Source organism: Adiantum capillus-veneris, chromosome 12, assembly GCF_014529385.1.
Source record: "Adiantum capillus-veneris isolate H3 chromosome 12, ASM1452938v2, whole genome shotgun sequence".
NCBI classification, from domain to species: Eukaryota; Viridiplantae; Streptophyta; class Polypodiopsida; order Polypodiales; family Pteridaceae; genus Adiantum; species Adiantum capillus-veneris.
In genome coordinates this window covers 153608580-153628073 of record NC_140942.1, presented here as the reverse complement: position 1 = coordinate 153628073, position 19494 = coordinate 153608580, and the positions used below count along the sequence as shown (strand labels likewise).

The following is a 19494-nucleotide window of genomic DNA, read 5'->3' as shown; positions in this document are numbered from 1 at the left end:
AAAAATGTTATTATGTTTGTTTATAAGAGAAGACAAAGTTAAGTGCTTCCGCAAATAAAGATTATAGGGATCATTTTTGAGAGAGTAAGTTGAGTTTTTAAGAGAAACTAGTACATTATAAAACTGTTATTATGTTAATGGAAGGATACAAGGTTAGGTGCATCAAATAATAGAGATTGATTTTACAACATGCATTCACTATTGCAATACACCACATGCATTGGATAGTAACTACAATACATCACATACATTCACTACTTGTGCATTCACTATTGTAATACACCACATGCATTGGATAGTAATCGTATGCAAAGAGTTGTGTCAATAAACTACAACAAAAAATGAAGTGATTTACTGACCTGCAATGTTGTATTGGCGCTTCTCAATTGTCCAATCCACAAGCCGATATTTGATTCAAGCTACAAGAAAGGAATGTGAATAGTTAAACATTATGTCATGCAATGAAACGTCACAGATCAAAATTGCAAAGTATATAGTGCACGTCATGCAAAAGTGCCATACAAAAGTATGGTGGAGATTTGGCACTGTGGTCTCTCCAAAAATTATAAGAAACGGAAGTCGTGCCCTGCCCCGTAGCATTTATGTGTTGCGCCAAGCAAACGCATAGTCATGGGGAGTTGGATGCAAATAACAAACCTTGCAGTGTTGCCAAGATGGAGTCGCGCTTGTGCAATTGAAACTTCTAGTGTTGTGGATATATGTCCTCCCTACCAAACACAAAAGAAAAGTCAAGAAAAATACAAAAGATACAAGATATTGATTGAACTTAAATTAAGCAAATCACATCTAACTTTATGTTCCATGTCAAGGGTCCACTACATAGTTATGTATGCTTTTCTCGGCTCAGGTCATCACCCGCATGGCTCCTCCAAGCAAGTTCTAATATTCCATTTTCTGAGCAGCTTCACTATGAAAGGGATTGAACTATTTCATAGATCACTCTCTTCTTAGTGTTTTTTCTTTTAGTTTCTACCCATCCCACGAATACCCCCTTCACTGTCGGCTAGTTGCACTTCTACGTTGGCGCTCTATGCTTCCTAGTGTTTGAGGTCCAAAGTGTTAGCCCAAATGACAATGTACTGATCGATTGCCTGTTTTATAACTACTTACAAAATGGTGGTATGCATCTTATTAAACATCTCAATGCACTAAATTAGCCAACACTATTGTGTAGAAGTTGTTTACCTCGCATGTTTTCTCTAATCATCTATCTGAGTGCGTCCCTTCCTCTCCACATAGAGAGATAGAGGGGGGGGGGGGGGGGAGTTGATGAAGTTAAAGACATTGGACGATCAACTGGTGTTGCAGTTTCAAGGCATTGATCGGGCACTGGTGGAGGCGATGTCCAATACTAAGTGACTAGCAGGCACATCAACTATCTCACTATGCAAGATTTTGAAAAGAGAGATGAAAAAATTGGAAGTTGTATTTAACAAAAAATGTGAAGCTGTATTTAACAAAAAATGTGCTCCTAGTAGCAAGTTCGACGACAAGAACTCGAGTATGATTGATACAAGTTCCTTCCTATTTGAGAATGGCTTGACTAAGTACATTCCAGGTTGATTCATCATAGGTTTTTACGAGGAGATTTGGGTGGGCAAAGATATACTCTCTCATGCCCCTTTGTGATATGGGTATTTGCTAGCAGGTGTTGCGCAGCAGAGAGGCGGTCCCTTGTCTGTTCACTAGCACCCATAATGGGTTTTTTTTTGGGCCGAGTATAGTCAGCCAGCAAGGCCAATTTTTGCAGGTTTTTACATACAGATTTGGGTGGGTAGAGGCAATATACTCTCTCTCACTCCTTGGCTACTACACCAACATCAAAGTACCCCGTTTCTCTACTCCATACCTCGTCCATTGAGCACACATGTACACACACATGACACTCAACTCTCATGCACATTCGTTTCATGCACAACCGCCTGTTGCCATGGAGTAAGTGATTGTTGCAAAAGAGTGATGTACATGAGGTACACACAGAGAGACATAACCACTCACACACACACACACACACACACACACAATATACACACACACACACTTGCCATACCTCGTGCAGACACCTTACATGCACACACTCTTTGTCATGTTTCCCCAGTAACACAGGCACACACCATGTCTATCATGCATGTGCAAAGCGGACTGTTTTATTTCTTCTTCCTCTTCTCATTGTTGTTCGTTGGGTCAAATGCAGAAGACTCCGAAGCGCGTATGCTCATGAACTTCAAGAATGAGCTTGAGGATGCAATGTCCTTGATGAACTCGGCCTCCGACCGTGCTACTCCAAGTTTGTGGATAGGCGTGTGTCATGTGCACAAGTTGGCCGAGTCACCTGCTCTCTCTTTGGGCAACATCTCTATGGGTGTTGGGAATTGAAGAGCCTGAAACATCTCGATCTCAGCTTCAATGCGATCTCTGGTCACTTGCCTCTGCAAATAGAGAATGTGCATGAGCTGGAGGAGCTAATCTTGCACGGAAACCTCCTCGTTGTTATCTTGACTTCTGAGTTGGGCTCTTTGTCAAAGTTGTAGGTGCTTGACCTTGGCAATAATCAGCTATTGTCAGGGTCAGTTCCGGTGTCACTCGAAAACCTTCTAACTTGAGCCACATGTAGTTGGCATTCCTCCTGAAATGGGGAACCTTAATGTCCTTGCAACCATGGACCTTTCTGGAAATAAGCTCTAGGGACAGTTTCTGCTAGAGTTAGGCTCTCTTGCAAGCCTCGATCGTGTATATGGACCTTATTAGCAATGCTCTAACAACCCCCCTGCCAGTATATTTGTGAAATCTAACTGCTCCCACGGACTTGTGGCTCCGGAAAAACTTGTTTAGGGGCGCATTGCCTAAAGAAATATGAAGCTTGTGCAGTTTAGCAAACCTCTACATGGTTTCATGTCAACTCTCGGGGTCCTTGCCGATAGAAATTGGCAATTTGGAGGCATTGACAAAGATGGATTTCACTCACAATCTCCTATTTGACATATTCTTGACTCCATTGGCTGCCTCCAAAACTTAACCACTCTCATCATGCCCTACAATCTTTTCAATGGGTCTCTTTCGATTTCGATGAGGAACTGCAAAAGTCTGCAAATTGTCGATCTCTCTTTAAATCAGCTCCAAGATCTGCTTTCGGATGAGCTTGCGAACCTTCAGCTTGTCAGTTCTCTGTCTTTGGAGAATAACCATTTCAATGGGCCATTACCATCTTGGTGTAAAAGTAACTTATGATTATAATAAGTGTGGACTTCCTTTCCACCTACCTCTATTCCCTAATTCCCACATGGACCCCTTTTACCTATGCAAGCCTCAACATGTGTCTATTCCCACCTACCTATAATTCCCATGTGATGGATAATCCTCACTCCCTCAACTTGTATATAAATCCCATTAGCTGCCCTCATTTGTAACAAGGTCTTCACTCTCCATTCAAGTGCAATCTATTGTCATTGCTCTATTTCTATCTTGCACTCTCTTATGTTTTGACATTAGCATATTAATTAATAGTGATATTAATCACATTTAAGTTAATCTCTAAGTTCTCACATGGTATTAGAGCGATAGAGCTTAAGATTAATTTTTCTAATTAGCGCTAAGAGTCTTCCATCTCTCTAGCCGACACTCGAAGCCTCACTCTCCATTCTTTTCAAGGAATCCGGAACCTCGAAAGATGGCCAAGTTAGCTTCTTCATCTTCCGCATCCACCTACAAGCCCCGCTACATTATCAACAAGCTTAACGACACTAACTACCAAGTGTGGAAGATTCGGATGGAACTCTACCTCACGCAACTGCAACTTTGGGACGTCACGTCAGGAGTCGAAGAGCAACCTGACCACCCCGAAGACCCCGAAGACAAAGATTCAACATACTTCATCGACACCTATAATACTTGGCATAGTAGAAACAATAGTGCCAAGATGGAGCTCATTCTCCATTGCCAAGATCGGCAAGTCCAAATGGTGAAAAAGCTAACTACTGCTAGCGCCATTTGGAAGTTCTTTGAGAAGAACTATGAGCACACTGACCTCGTCTACCAAGTTTCCCTGATCAAGAAATTGGTAAACACTACCATGCATGAGGGTCAGTCATCCTCCAAGTTTTTGGAGACGTGGCAAATACTTCTAGATGAAGTACTTATCTCAGGGCTTGCCATCCCTGAAGAGCTTCAAAGTATGCTCTTATTGGCTTCTCTACCTGCATCATGGAGAGCCTTTATCACTACACAAGCCACTACGGCTAACTTGCAGCTACAAAATCTTGTAGCCAAGATCCATCAGGAGGAAACGCTTCGCGACAACACTAGCAGCTCGCAGAAGTCCACAACACTTGTCACTATGACAAGAAACTCACGCCCTTACAACGGCAAGAAGCCTCAACATTCGGGCCCTCCTCGACAACACAATAATTATGGAAGAAAGTTGCAATTTCAAAGCCACCACAATCACCAAAATTCAAAGCAATGCGCCAACTGTCATCGCTTTGGACACCTCACAAAGGACTGTCGGCAACCACGCAATCAAGGTAATCGTCCTATCTCTCACCCTAATCTATATCCTTCTTACCCTCAAGGGGGGACACGCCATGGCCAACCATCTCCTTTTATTTATGGTCAAGCTCATTATGCTAACATATCTACTTATGATAGCCCATCTTATCCTTTGCAACTATATGCCACCACTATAGCCACTTCATATCCCAATATCTGGCTACTTGATATGGGCGCCACCCATCATATGACATATCACCTACACTGGCTATCCTACATCACTTATCTAGAACACCCTCTAGAAGTATGCCTCGGTGATAACAGCATCCAGCTCGCCAAAGCCTATGGAGATGCTGTCATTAACCTACCTAATGGCCTACACACCACTATTTCTCACGTATATTATGTCCCTAGTCTCAAGAAAAATCTCATCTCTGTCAGCGAGCTAACCGACAACGGCATCATCATCAAATTCATGCGAGAAGGCTGCCACATTTCGGCACTAAACAAAGATGGTCAGTATGTCACAGTTTTGGTCCCCAAAACTGGGCGTCTTTATCCATTGGGTGACTCATCGCCTGCACATGCATCTGCATCATCCATAAAAACACAAGAAAACACACTCAAATGGCATTATAGACTAGGACATATTTCTCAACATGTTTTGCACCAACTCACTCATCGCCAACTTGCACTAGGTCTTCCCAAGCACCTCACTCACATCACACTTTGTGAGGGCTGCATTCTTGCTAAAGCACATCATGTCCCATTCCCCACTTCATCATCACGAGCCACTGCACCTCTCGACCTCATCCACTCTGATGTTTGTGGCCCATTGCCCGTCAACTCCCTCACTAGCAATAAGTATATGCTTACTTTTATAGATGATTTCTCAAAATACACAACTACTTACTACATGGCTGAGAAATCCTCAACCTTCTCTCATTTTTGCACATTCAAGGCATTAGTTGAAACTAAACATGGCTGCCATATTAAAACTCTCCGCACAGATCATGGTGGGGAATACACTTCTCATGCATTCAAAGATCTATGTCTTTCTGCTGGTATTCGACATGAATTCTCCATCACCGCCCACCCATAACAAAACGGACGTGCCGAGCGCAAGAATCGCACACTATTCGAAGCTGCTCGTGCCATGCTTCTTCAAGCTAGCCTCACAGACACCTATTGGGAAGAAGATACCGCCACTGCGTGCTACATTCAAAACCGCATTCCATCCATCCACAATCCTACTACTACACCCTACACCCTCTGGCACGGTCACCCACCTCATCTTGGCCACCTTCACATCTTTGGAAGCATTGCATACCCACTTGTGACGCAACCTTTATCAAAACTATCACCACGTGCTCAACGCACAACTTTTTTCGACTATGGTGATCGCTTTGGCATCAAGGCATACCGCCTCTATATCCCAGACCATCACAAGTTTATCTTTGCCCGTACCGTCGTGTTTGGTGAAGAATTTATCATCTCATGCAAATCTTCTCCACCATTGCACCCTACATTCTCATCACCAGTCCACTCTTCTCATCAATATTTGTTGACGGCCTCACCCACACACACACCCACGCAAATTTCCCACCCTTCTAGGCACAATCTTGAACCTCCCTTAACCATCCAAAGGCCTTTCCTCATTGCCCATCCACCTCCTCGTGTCTCGTATTCTCATGCACAGCCAATCGGCAACACTCCTGCACCACCTCTTGCACCCATCTCCTCACAGTTCACCAACACCGTCCGTCCCGACTACCGCTACTTCCATCACACCGCAGATACTCGGTGCTCCACCTCGTGAGCTCCCATCACCTTCGCTACCGGTCTCACCTTTTTTCCGCAACTCCCACGAAACCTTGCCAGTTACTCCCATCCTAGCAGATGTCGACGAAGTCGAGCCTCATAGCTCTACTTCTGCCACCTTGCCATCGCAACACACTTCGGCTATACACTTGGACCAAGCCCCCTCTAGCTCGCATGGTCGCACCCGCTCTCTTCGCGAGATCTATGAAGCCACCAATTTCTCTGTTGTCCTCAGTGATGAAATGATTCTTGAACATCCACCAGAGCCTCTTGAAGATGCCCTTCCCCTCTCTGTTCTCGATGCCCTCGCTTCTAGTGAGATCAAGGAGTGGCATGCTGCCATATTGGATGAACTCCAAGCCCTCGAAGAAGCTAACACTTGGGAGCTTGTGCCACCTCCTAAGAATCATAACATTGTCTCTTGCAAATGGCTATTAAAGAAGAAATACCACCCCAATGGCTCAGTTGATCGTTACAAGGCACGCCTTGTCGCTCGCGGCTTCACTCAACAACAAGGTGTGGATTACTTCGACACCTATTCGCTAGTACTGGGTATGACTGCATTTCGGCTTCTTATTGCACTTGCTGCTAAGTTTAATCTTCTTTTACATCATCTTGATATAAAAACTTCCTTCTTACATGGCTTGCTCCAAGAGCTCATCTATATGCTACAACCTCCTCATTTTGAAGACCCTCACCACCCTGATTATGTATGTAAATTGCATAAGCCCATTTATGGCTTAAAACAGTCTGCACGAGAGTGGTATATCCGCATGCACCACTACTTGCTCAAATGTGGCTAGGAACGTCTTATGGCAGACTACAATATCTACATATGGCAGACCTCTAAAGGCATGGCTATCTTAGGCCTCTTTGTGGATGACATTCCTCTTGTTGGCACATCAGAGTACATGTTGCTACAAGCAATTGATTGCATCTCTCATGAATTCCCAGTAACCGACAAAGGACCTATGACTTATTTTCTCGGCATTGAGGTCATAAGAGATCCAGCAGGTAAATTTATCCAATTATCCCAATCCAAATACATTGAAGAACTCCTCCTCTTCTATGGTATGTCTGCTTCAACCCCTGAGTTTACCCCTTTGCCTGTTAAGCACAAGCTTGCTCCTGAATTTCATGATTACACTCACACTGATGCACTCTACTGCCCATCCTTTCATTTCCCAAAATTCTGCGGACAATTACGTTATCTTATCTCTTGCACCCATTTCGATCTTTCCTACACATGCCATATCCTCTCTCGCTCTATGTCAAAGCCTTGTAAAGTGCACAAGCAAGCTGCAAAGCGCACCCTTCGCTACTTATGCACCACTCAACACTATGCCCTCACTTACTATTGCGGCCCCTCTAGCCCCATCTCTATTTCAGGATATGTTGATGCCAACTGGGCTGGCGACGACCCTCGATGTTTTTCTACAGGAGGCTATGTATTCACTTTGGCTGATGGTCCTATCTCTTGGCAAACCAAACGACAATGTTCTATTGCAAGTTCTTCTACTGAAGCTGAATACGTTGCTGCTCCTCTTGCCTCCCGCGAGGCTCTTTGGATCTCTGAATTGATCAACGAATTGAAGCTACCCTTCAATATCTCGACTGATCCAATCACTCTTTTTTGTGATATTTAGTCTACCATCGCACTTACAAAATCACCCTCCTTCTCATCCAAGCTCAAACACATTAAGATAAGCTTCCATCTCTTGAAAGAATTAGTCGCAAATGGCTTCATCAAGCTAGTGTATGTTCCATCTGCAGAAAATTGGGCAGACTTTCTCACCAAGTCTGTGCCCGCCTCTAAACAAACAGCCTCATCGCGTAATTTGAGTTTGATCCCCACCGGATGAACTTCTCATTGAGGGGGGATAGCACGTATTTACGACATGGCTACTTCACAAAGCTCTTTTATTCATCAATCTCAATGTTACAACGAGAAGTCCACCGTTAAGGGGGGATGTAAAAGTAACTTATGATTATAATAAGTGTGGACTTCCTTTCCACCTACCTCTATTCCCTAATTCCCACATGGACCCCTTTTACCTATGCAAGCCTCAACATGTGTCTATTCCCACCTACCTATAATTCCCATGTGATGGATAATCCTCACTCCGTCAACTTGTATATAAATCCCATTAGCTGCCCTCATTTGTAACAAGGTCTTCACTCTCCATTCAAGTGCAATCTATTGTCATTTCTCTATTTCTATCTTGCACTCTCTTATGTCTTGACATTAGCATATTAATTAATAGTGATATTAATCACATTTAAGTTAATCTCTAAGTTCTCACACTTGGCTGGGCAGCTGGCAAGGGTAACTTCTCTCTTATTGGCAACCAATAAGTTCTTAGGGAGCATACCAAAAGAGTTGGGTGACTATTCTTCACTCATCACCTTAAGCTTAGATGGTAATAAACTCTCAGGCTCTATACCTGGTGAGATCTTCAATGCACCCCACCTCTCACAACCATTCTTGAATAGGGACTTTTTAAATGGCACTATCAATACGACATTTTGGAAATGCACTGCTTTGTCAAACATAGAACTCACTAGCAATCAACTCACAGGGAACATTCCAAGATACTTTGCAGGGATGGCAATGCTAGTGGCATTGCCCGTTAATGAGCTTTGGGAATCCGATTCCCTTATGGAGATATCAGCGAGAGACAACTACCTCACTGGGAGTTTGTCTCCCCTTGTAGGAAACCTCAAAATATTGCATGAACTGTGCTTGGATAGCAACCTTCTCGAAGGGCCCCTTCCAGCCGAGTTGGGTATGTTGGCGAATCTTACGTGACCCTCACTCTTAGCTCCAACATTTTTATTGGAGCAATTCCTCCTAACCTTCGGAGGTGTTCACAGCTTGCTACAATCTAGGTGGCCGAATACCCAAACCTACTTGGGCTAGATTGCCTTGTTCTATCTCATAATCAGCTCGATGGAGCAATTCCAAACAAGATATGCTCTTTTACTATAGAATTCAACATGCCAGACTCTATGTTCACCCAACACTTTGGAGTATTGGATCTCTCTTACAACAAGCTTAATTGCAGCATACCTCCTTAAATCGGCAAATGCTCTGTTTTGGTCTATATTTTGCTTCAAGGTAACATGCTGAGTGGTAGCATTTTGGGGGAGCTTTCTAAAGAATTCTACTTGATAAGTGGTTGTCCAAAAAAAACTAGATAAGCCACTTGAAAGAGACAAATCAACTCCGTTGGAATCTAGCCATGGAATTGATTGCTGTCAAATCCAAGTAGAAAAGGCTGGAAAGGTTTTCCAAACTCTTGGGAATGACACCATCAAAATAGTTGCTGCTGAAATCTAGAGATTGTCCTTGATTCCATAAGAAGCTGTCTATGAATAAGCTGGAAATGCCTCCTGTTAGGTTATTATTTTTGGCGTACAAGCCCACCATGGACACCATCCTCACATACTCCGAAGGGATTTCCCCTGTCAAATGGTTATGGCTTACATCCACCTCATAATCTTACTACTCGAGACCTCTTGCAGAATGGTTTGGTTGGCAGTATCCCTCCGTGTTTGGGAGAATTGGGTAGGCTGCAAGGCCTGAACTTGGGCCACAACAACCTCACCAGCCAAATCCCTGCAGAGCTCGATAAAATACGCAGCCTGGTGAAGCTCAATGTTTCCCACAATGAGCTCTCTGGACATCTGCCTATTCCTTTGGGATTTCTTTCAAAATTATCACACTAAGATGAGCTTTGTGATCTTTCCCAAAATGAGCTCGAAGGAGACATTTCGCCATTTCACAGCTGTGTCAGATTCTCTAGTTCTTTTTTTATGAATGGTGCTCTCTATGGTATTGAACAAGTATAGTCAATTAGAGGGTTGAATTTTCTGTCTAATGAAATAACGGCTGCCTTCTTGCGCTCATCGAACCACCAGAAGGCATGCATCTGTGCAAGATAAGTGGGCTGCCTTCTTGTGCTTATCCATCACCTCATCAAGAGACATGCAGTTTGGGGAGAAATTTCAAGAGGGTGATGATCTTGCAAGGGAACTGCTTCAAATTGGATGGCCAGCACTGTGCATCATCGATAGTAAAGATGCAAATAATGGCTCCCTTCTTGCGCTCATCAACCAATGAAGCAGGAGGCCAACAGCCTACCAGAGTCAGAAGCGGCGTCAAGAAGAGTCACAGAGACGCGACAAATCACCTTGGCCAAGACCCCACACAAGGAAGGAGTGTCCGCAGGGTCCTCTTCATCTTCATGATCCATAGATTCTGCAATGTCTCCTTGAAAATCTTGCTTGAGAGAAGATGCTGATCTGCAATGTGCTGCGATTGTGAGAGAAGCCATGTTTACCAAGGCTTTAAGATGCATGCATAGGTGATTGCATCTGGAGATAGGCCCTCACTACGCATCTGCTAAAAACAGCCCACAGCTTCCTAGCACCACATTTGGCATACATGTCAAAAACGTTGGACGGAATCTCCTGCCACTCTTGTGAGAAACTGCGCTTTGCGATGCTTGTAGAGCCGTGGGGTGACCAACTCTGTGCAGACCTTCAAAACACAAGCACACATAATAAAAAGCATCATTATTCTTGTTACTTGGTTTTTCTGCGAGGCTCCTGGCCATGTGATTCCAATTGAGGGCAATGGCTTCGGTCATGGCAAGTGGCCACTTGTGAGTTCAAAGATCCAAAAAAGGACCTTTGGCTCACCAAGTAATAATATGAACGCGTGTTTAAGGTTCTTTGTGTGTCTGCGTAATCAACTGCTGTGGTGTTTTCTCCGTTCCTACATGGTATCTCGCCTGGTCTAGGAGCCAAAACCACGCCAATCCTACACGTGTAGCGCAGACTCCCCTGGCCTCGCTCCTCTGATCCGGACAGAGTTCGAGCATGGCACAGGCTGGAGCATCGCGCACGTACAAATTGGACAAACTGTCTGATAAAAATTACCAACCATGGCGCATGACCATGGAAATTGTTCTAAAAAAGCAAGACCTGCTTTCTGTGGTCGATGGAACCGACCCTAAAGCAGACCCCACTGTTGCAGCAAATGCACAGGCCGTCACAGATTGGGAGGCAGGAGACCTTATAGTGCCCGGCTTGAACTCCTCCTGCACATGGAGGATGCACAGAAACAATCTATTAGGACGTTGACCACGTCAAGTGAAATCTGGAAACAGTTAAAGGACACCTATTTACATACAGATGTATCTTCACAGGTCGCTCATCTTCGCAAACTTGTGACAGTCTCTATATTGGCTGAGAGTGACGATGTAGAACATTTTCTAAAAACCTGGCAATTGAGCCTTGATGATGTTCTACTGTCAGGTCTAAATCTACCCGTTGAAGTACAAGCCGTTTTATTACTTGCCTCACTTCCTCCATCATGGCAGCCCTTCATCACCACTAAAACTGCTGCTGCAAACCTGAGTATACCTACATTGATACCCACTATCATTCAAGAACAAGTTATGAGGAATGCTTTAACTACTTCCTCAAACCCTTCCACCAGTACATACTCGTACACTGGATGATATCTATGCTACTTCAGCTCGTATTGACGCCATGTTTGCAGATTTTGAGCCAGATTATGCGTACTCCGCTCTCTCCAGCACTCCCACTGTTGATCCAGATGATGATCCCCTAACTGTTCGAGATGCTCTCTCTAGTCCTGATGCTGCTGAGTGGCATGCTGCTATGGAGGACGAAGTTAAATCCCTCAAAGCAAATAAAACATGGTCCTTAGTTCCATTACCACCTGGCTGGAGTCCAATCACTTGTAAATGGGTTCTCCGACGTAAATATCATCCTGATGGCTCCGTTGCACGCTATAAAGCTCGCTTGGTTGCTCGTGGTTTCAGTCAAGTTGAAGGCCTTGATTATAATGAGACGTTTTCACCAGTATTGAGGATGGCCTCCTTCCGCATTCTCCTTGCCTTAGCTGTGCTGCTTGACCTGGAACTTCATCATCTCGATGTGCAAACCGCCTTCCTGCATGGCGACCTTCCCGAGGAGATCTACATGGAGCAGCCACCACATTTCGTATCCACGGAGCATCCATTGTATGTGTGCCATCTACTTCGCTCTCTTTATGGATTGAAGCAGTCCCCGCGACTTTGGTTTCAGCGCTTCAACAAGCTAATGCTATCACTCGGGTACACACGTCTTCTCTCTGAGCCTAATATCTATATACGTCATACTCAGCATTCTCCCTTGGTGGTTGCTTTGTATGTTGATGATATACCACTCCTTGGTACCAAATCTGAAGTAATTAAGGCCAAATCTGAGATTGCCAGCGCCTTCTCCATTACAGACCTTGGCCCTCTCACATATTTTTTAGGCTTACAGGTTAAACGTGATCGCCAGCTAGGCACTTTACTAGTTCATCAGTCGAAATTTGTTCAAGAAATTTTTAAACAGTTTGGCATGATTTCACTTAAGCCTGCCACAACTCCATTGGCCGCCACCTGTAAACTGTCTTTGGCTGATTGTCCCACTACCGATCGCGACAAGGCATACATGCAACAGTTTCCCTATAAACAACTAATTGGTAAAATCCGCTACCTTGTCACTGGCATTCGCCTAGATTTGTGTCACAGCATAAACTTTCTCTCTCGCTTTATGCACAATCCTGGCCTCATGCATTGGAAAGCCCTGCAACGAGTTGTTCGATACTTACGTTTCACACCTACACATGGTCTACTGTATCCGCTCTCAATCTCATCAGCCTCTCAACTCCTTGGTTGGTTGGTCTGATTCTGATTGGGGGGGGGCGGGGGAATGGACTCTCGAAGATCTACTCCGGGCTTTTCTTTTATGATGGCAGGTGCTGCTGTGACTTGGCAATCAAAGAAGCGAGTTGCAGTGACTCTTTCCTCTGCTGAAGCAGAATTTGTAGCCGTAGCAATGGCTGCAAAAGAAGGAATCTGGCTCCGAACACTGTTAGCAGAGTTGAAGTTGATTGATAAACCTTCCTTGAAGATCTTTTGTGACAACATATCATGTATCTACCTGGCAAAATTGTGAGAAAAAGGGAGAACTCACTGAGAAGGTGAGTGAGAGAGAAGGGACAGAGAGATACGCAGAGCTAGACAAGAAGGCGATGATTGTATTCAAGAGAAGGTGTAGTTATATACACGTGAATACAGTTACAGCGTTCGTGTGATTCTTGGAGTTTGCACGAGCCTCTTGGCATCTCATGACGTGTATGATGACTATGATGATGATGTGGATTATTATTTCCCACACGCCCCCCTAAGACACATCATCTATACAGAGGCACGCATGTGAAAAGTGTGAGATTCAATCTACATGCTTTGGAAAAATACAATATGCGTATGCAATTATTCTTGGTGTGACTTCCGAGGTCTTCAACATGGATCAAGGTCTGACTTCATAATGGCGAAGCTTAGCAACTCTGATTGATTCATTGAACGAGCTTTGAAGGACTTCTCTTCACGTCCACTCCATGAGTGATTTCACGAGCTTGTAAACCACATATTCGCCCCCGCAAGCGAAATGAAAAAAAGAATCCAACTTGGGACGTGTGAGTCGATGTCGAGGTTGAGGTTAAGACTTGAAGCACAAACATGGTAGAGTGAGAGTTGGTAGGGAGCAGTGACCTACCATGAGAAGCTTCACCTCCTGGATCAAAGTTGATTGATATCCATGGAAGTGGGGATTTGCCTGGTGCTTGTAATGCTTGAGCATTGGTAAGTGTCAAAGGAAAGCAACTGAGGGGAGTGGCAACAGCTTGAGAGTCCGTGTGGAAGAGGCTCTCAACCGGTAAAGAGTGGAAATGATGCTCAGGTGAAAGAGGAACAACAATATAAGCATCAAATAAATCCAATTTGGATATTGGATTGGAAGAAGCATCCAAGGTGGCTTGAAGGAGATCAGTTGGAGTAGCGTTCAGAGAAGTCTCATCATAGCAAGGCTTTGTAGGGACACTTGCACTTGAGCCTTGAAAGAATTGTCTAGGAAAGCGAGAAACACTTCGATGGTGGCAGCATCATCTTTAGCTGCAACAGACTTCAATGGTGGCACAAAGTTTGCAGCATAGAAAGAGGCTCCAAGGGCTGGATCAAATTGGTATTTGGGGCCAGCGAAAGGGACAGTTGGTGCAGGAGCATCGACGTGAGGACTTGAATGCCTCAACCGGATGGCAGCAACGGGGCAGCCTTGAGAGAATGTAGGCATGGCTGCTTCGAGAGCAAGTTGTTGAGAGGCTTCAGGAGCATGACTTGCAGCTTGATGGGTAGCAACTTCAAGGGGCCGGGCATGGATGGATTTAACCAAAGCAGGTTCTTCAACAGCAAGGCTTTCAAGGAAGGCTTGAATGGCGGTGTCATCCGCATCCACGTAGTCAGCCATGAGCGGCTGTGTACGGTGCAGAAGGGGAGCCTTGAAAACTTGCACACATGGCTCTACCAACTGCAAAATTGGGAGCAATAAGAGCGGGGTTTGCTGGCTGTGTAGCATCAGGTTGATGGCATGTTGGATGGGTACAGACGCCCAATGGAGGCTCTATGTGGGCATGCAAGGGATCGCCATAGAAGGAGTGGGCTTCGGCCTGAGAGGCAAGCTTGGGCCCCAGTTGGCCAGTATATTGCTGCCCTTGTATGGAAGAGGGTATGACTGATGTGGCAGTTTTGGGTTCTTGGAGGGCACCGAGCACGGAGGGGGCCTCATTGCAAGAGTACAATGTTGCAGCAGGTGCAGCATTCTGGCCATTGATGGGTTGTGAATGACCAAGTGGCTTCTGGATAGGGGAAGCGAGGTTCGCAACAACGGCCATGGTTGCTATGATGGCAACACTTGCAGTAACCGCGGTAGCAAGGGTATCCTTCTTGGCCGCAGCAGTTGGTAATTCGAGAGGGGTGGTGGCAATATTGACCGTAGTAGGCTCGTCTGCAGGTTGTGCCGCAGGCGTGACGTCAGTCACAGTTGCATCGTTGGCTGCCCGCACTTCGTCTGCAGCGGTTGCATCAAGGGCGGCAGGTAGGGTTGCGGCAACATCGGTGTCTGAAGGTGTTGAGGTAGGACCTACGGCAGTTGTAGCGTCATCTGCTGCATGGTTGACGAATGGCATGGCCGCAAGGGTGGAGGCACCAGCGCACGCAGCATCGTTTTCGGCAGCAAGATTTTCAGCAGCGGCGGCGTCTGCAGCAGGGTCTACTTCTACAGAAGGTTCGGCAGCTGCAGCAATGGTGATAGTTGCGGCATCAACTTCTTTGGGAGGGCACGTGCTCGGAGAGAAGCCACATGCGAGTACAGGCTCAACTGCACCACGAACCGGATGATGTGTGACATCATCAGTAAGGCTCCGAAGGAAGATTTCAATTGCGATTTCTTCATCAGCCATGCTTGGCTGGGTGAGTTGGCTCTGCCAGGGTTCGGAGAGGTACTGCGCAGAGGGGTTGTGGTGGCACACCTTCAAGGTGAGCCAGGATCACCACTGCGATGATACCATGTGAGAAAAAGGGAGAACTCACTGAGAAGGTGAGAGAGAGAGAGAAGGGACAGAGAGATACGCAGAGCTAGACAAGAAGGCGATGATTGTATTCAAGAGAAGGTGTAGTTATATACACGTGAATACAGTTACAGCGTTCGTGTGATTCTTGGAGTTTGCACGCGCCTCTTGGCATCTCATGACGTGTATGATGACTATGATGATGATGTGGATTATTATTTCCCACAAAAATATCCGAAACATTCCGAAAAAACAAAACGTGTTGACCTTAAGTACCATTTCATTTGAGAGCTTGTTGAGAAAAACAAGCTTGAATTGGAACACACTCCAACAGCAAGTATGTGGGCAGACTTTCTAACAAAGCCCTTCGTATCTGAAAAGTTTGAAGCCTGCTGCTCACATTTGGGCCTAACCAGAGTTTTGTAGCAGACATCAACTGAATTAGGGAATTGATTTTATGGGGGTGTATAGGAAATAAAACCAATTCATATTCTATATTGACATTAAATTTATCAAAAGCCACGCCCCTATATTAAAAGGGTGCGGGCGAACTGTATAATGCCCATTCGGGTCTCAGAATAATATGAACACGTGCTTAAGGTTCTGTGTGTGTCTGCGTAATCAACTGCTGTGGTGTTTTTCTTCGTTCCTACAATAATGATAGAAGACAACGTACTGGCAGGCTCACAGTGCACGTTCAGGCATCCACTCTTTAGACGGAAAAGGAGAGAGCTCATTTCAGGCTGGCAGGCAGGCTAGGCTAGCCTCGTGAGTCGTAACTCGTTTAGACTACGCGTCTGCAGTCGTCTGCAGCCCAAAGGCCAGTACCCTTCTCCTTTTTCATAGATCTCCCACGCATGTAAACATAGGCAATGCTAGGCATGCCGTGCAAAATTATGCTTGGAGCCGTCTACTTTCTGTCTGGCGAGTTCACCTGCAGCAACCCTTTGCGAGTTCACCTACTGTCGCACGCCTTCTCCCAAATGGTGGCCGTCCACCTGGACGCCATCCGTCAAAGTCCGCCTAACCTAGCCCAACACTAAGGCCTTCCCTTAGCAAGCCAAAAATCCTTTATGGCCTTCAAAATGTAAAGGAAAGCTACCCTTTAAATGATTAAAAAATAACAGTAGTTAGTGGTCATCCTTAAAATTGAGGGCTAATGTAGAGGAAACCCACTCTTCAAATGATTTTCAAAAATAGGAGTACTTAGTGGTCGTCCTTGAAATTGAAATTGAAATTGAGGGCTCGGGACTTGAAAAGGCCTCCCAAAAATTATAGGCTTAAGTATCATAAATTTAAATAAAGTACTAAGGTCTTTTTGACTTTAGTGCCAAGACTCCCTCACAAGTCTTTTCATTTCTACCATCCTAGTACTTACCCTTTACTTTTGCATTTTCAATTAACTGTTTTTTAAAGGTTCTCTTTGGAATGAAGCAAATGTGACACATTGGAGGGTCTTTCCTTCCTTGAAAATTTTAAGCTGCTTCATATATACTATAGACTAGTATGTGACCCGCGCGTTGCTGCGGCTAAGAAAAGCATGGCAATTGGATCTCTCTCTCTCTCTCTCTCTCTCAACCACTTACTCCTCTCAAATTTCATAAAGCAAATCAAGAAAAGTACTCTCTCTCTCTCTCTCTCTTTGTGTGTGTGTGCCGATTTTAGTGAATTCCAAGAGACAATAGTGCAATTGCCTTGGGCGGCAGCCTAGTATGACATTTGTCATTTTCTCTCTACCTATCTATTTATCTATCTCACAGACACATAATGCCACACGCCTTCAAGATTCTAGAGAGACACCCTCGCTTTGCGTTCACCGAAAACAATCCAGAGCGTCTTGGCCCTACCCAAGTTGGGCATACCTCGTAATCAGTGTATTCCAAGAGCCAACATATCGGGCAAGAAGCTCCTCAAGCACTTTTTGTACTTTATGAACTGCACCACATTTGGAGAGACCCCCCTCTCTACATCTGTCGAAAACAATCCAGAGCCTCCCGACCCTGAACCTTGCCTTCAAGATGCAAGCGTATATGATTGCATCTGGAGAGACACTCTCGCTTTGCATCAGTCAAAAACAACACATAGATTCTTGGGCCTATCCAAGTTGGGTATATCCTGCAACCAGTGCATTCCAAGAGATGGTGTGCCGGATAGGTAGAACTTTTTGTGCTTTATGAAGTGTTGCACCACATTTGGCATACATGTTGACCAAGGCAGTGCCAAGCATAAAGTTTTCTTTCAACAACCCTTGATGAATAATATCATTGTGAATTCTTTTGCCCATATCAGCATCTTTTGTAATGCCACATGCCTTCAAGGTGCAAGTGTAAGTGATTCTAAAATTTGTAGGTGGAATTACATTAAACCTAGGTTTGTTTTGAGCATTGCTAAGACTCTATTTACGCAATGCAAATGGGGAGGATGTGATAGAGAGAGGATTAGGGGCTAAGGAGAAGGCAAAGGGAGAAAGGGATGGATCATGCATGCAGTAGAAGCAACAATAGATCATGAGGTTGGTGGTCGTTGGGATTGCAGCTTCTACATGTGATGAACATGATGGCCACCAGTAGAGAGTAGTTGTTGACGCTTCTACATTACAGGCGCAGTAACCAAAGCTAGCAATTGTCTCCCTTCTTCCTCAGCTCCACGCCTTCCATGTTGTCCTTTTCCTCTTTCGATCTTTCTTCCTTAGCTCTCTCTCTCTCTCTCTCTCCCCATCGCGAGTTCCAAACTTGTAATAGTACTTTGTGTTGGTGCAATCCATAGGACCCTTCTTCCCTGCCAGAGTTACTTTACATGATGTCACCACTCAGCTCATGTAATCCAAGCTGCAACACCATTTGAAGGCAGTGTCCAAAGACCTTAAGGCTTGTTGTTGATCTACATTCACTTGCTCATTGGCTGTTCATTATTGCATTGCTACTACCTCCGCTCCATAGCCCCCAACCTACCCCACATGCACAAAACCTGCCAACATCCTCTACTCCTCCCCCTTGGACTCCCTCCACCTTTGTACCTAGCACTGACAATGCCAAGCTCTGCGTGCGATAGACCCCGCTGCTTCAGCCCTCAACATGTCGCCTCAGCCGTCACCACGAGCTCGGTAGGTGTGCTTTCCATAATTATTGTGGGCATGTGGTGCCTCCCCTTCTTTGAGTCTCTCTCTCTCTCTCTCTCTCTCTCTCTCTCTCTCTCTCTCTCCGTGTGTGTGTGTGTGTATGTGTGTGTGTGTGTGTGTGTGTGTGTCTAGGTTGCAGAGCACACTCACTGAACTATACCTGAAGTCGGCAAAACATTGGAAATTTGGACACGTGTTCGAGTAGAGGGGTTGGCAACCAACTTCTCCAGTCTTCCATCTCCGACACCTACTCCGGCATCTCCACCGCCATCATCTCCACATCGTTCTCAAAAATCGCCCAGTCTACCTCTGATGGTAGATCTTGCATGCGGGGCGCTACCTGGGGCATCGACTGGTGAATGTCATTCACAGTTTCCAGTAGCTCCCTCATCGCCACTAGGAAGTCGATTGCTGCAACCAACTTCTCCAGCGTGGCCACCACCCTCTGCAACCCAGTTACAACATCTGACACCGCTTGCATCATATTGGTTGCTAGGTACACCGCTACTCCTACAATTGCACCGTCAGTAAAGAACGAGGTCACCAGGGAGAAGATGGCCCCTAGCATCGAAAACACAGCTCG

General features: G+C 45.2%; 2 pseudogenes; one reads left to right on the top strand and one right to left on the bottom strand.

Annotated features, from left to right (window-relative positions):
* Positions 1–2232: 2232 nt before the first annotated feature.
* On the top strand, positions 2233–11193 carry LOC147446706 (uncharacterized; annotated as a pseudogene).
* Positions 11194–13409: 2216 nt separating this feature from the next.
* Positions 13410–15878, bottom strand: LOC147446705 (uncharacterized; annotated as a pseudogene).
* Between the last annotated feature and the right edge of the window lie 3616 nt (positions 15879–19494).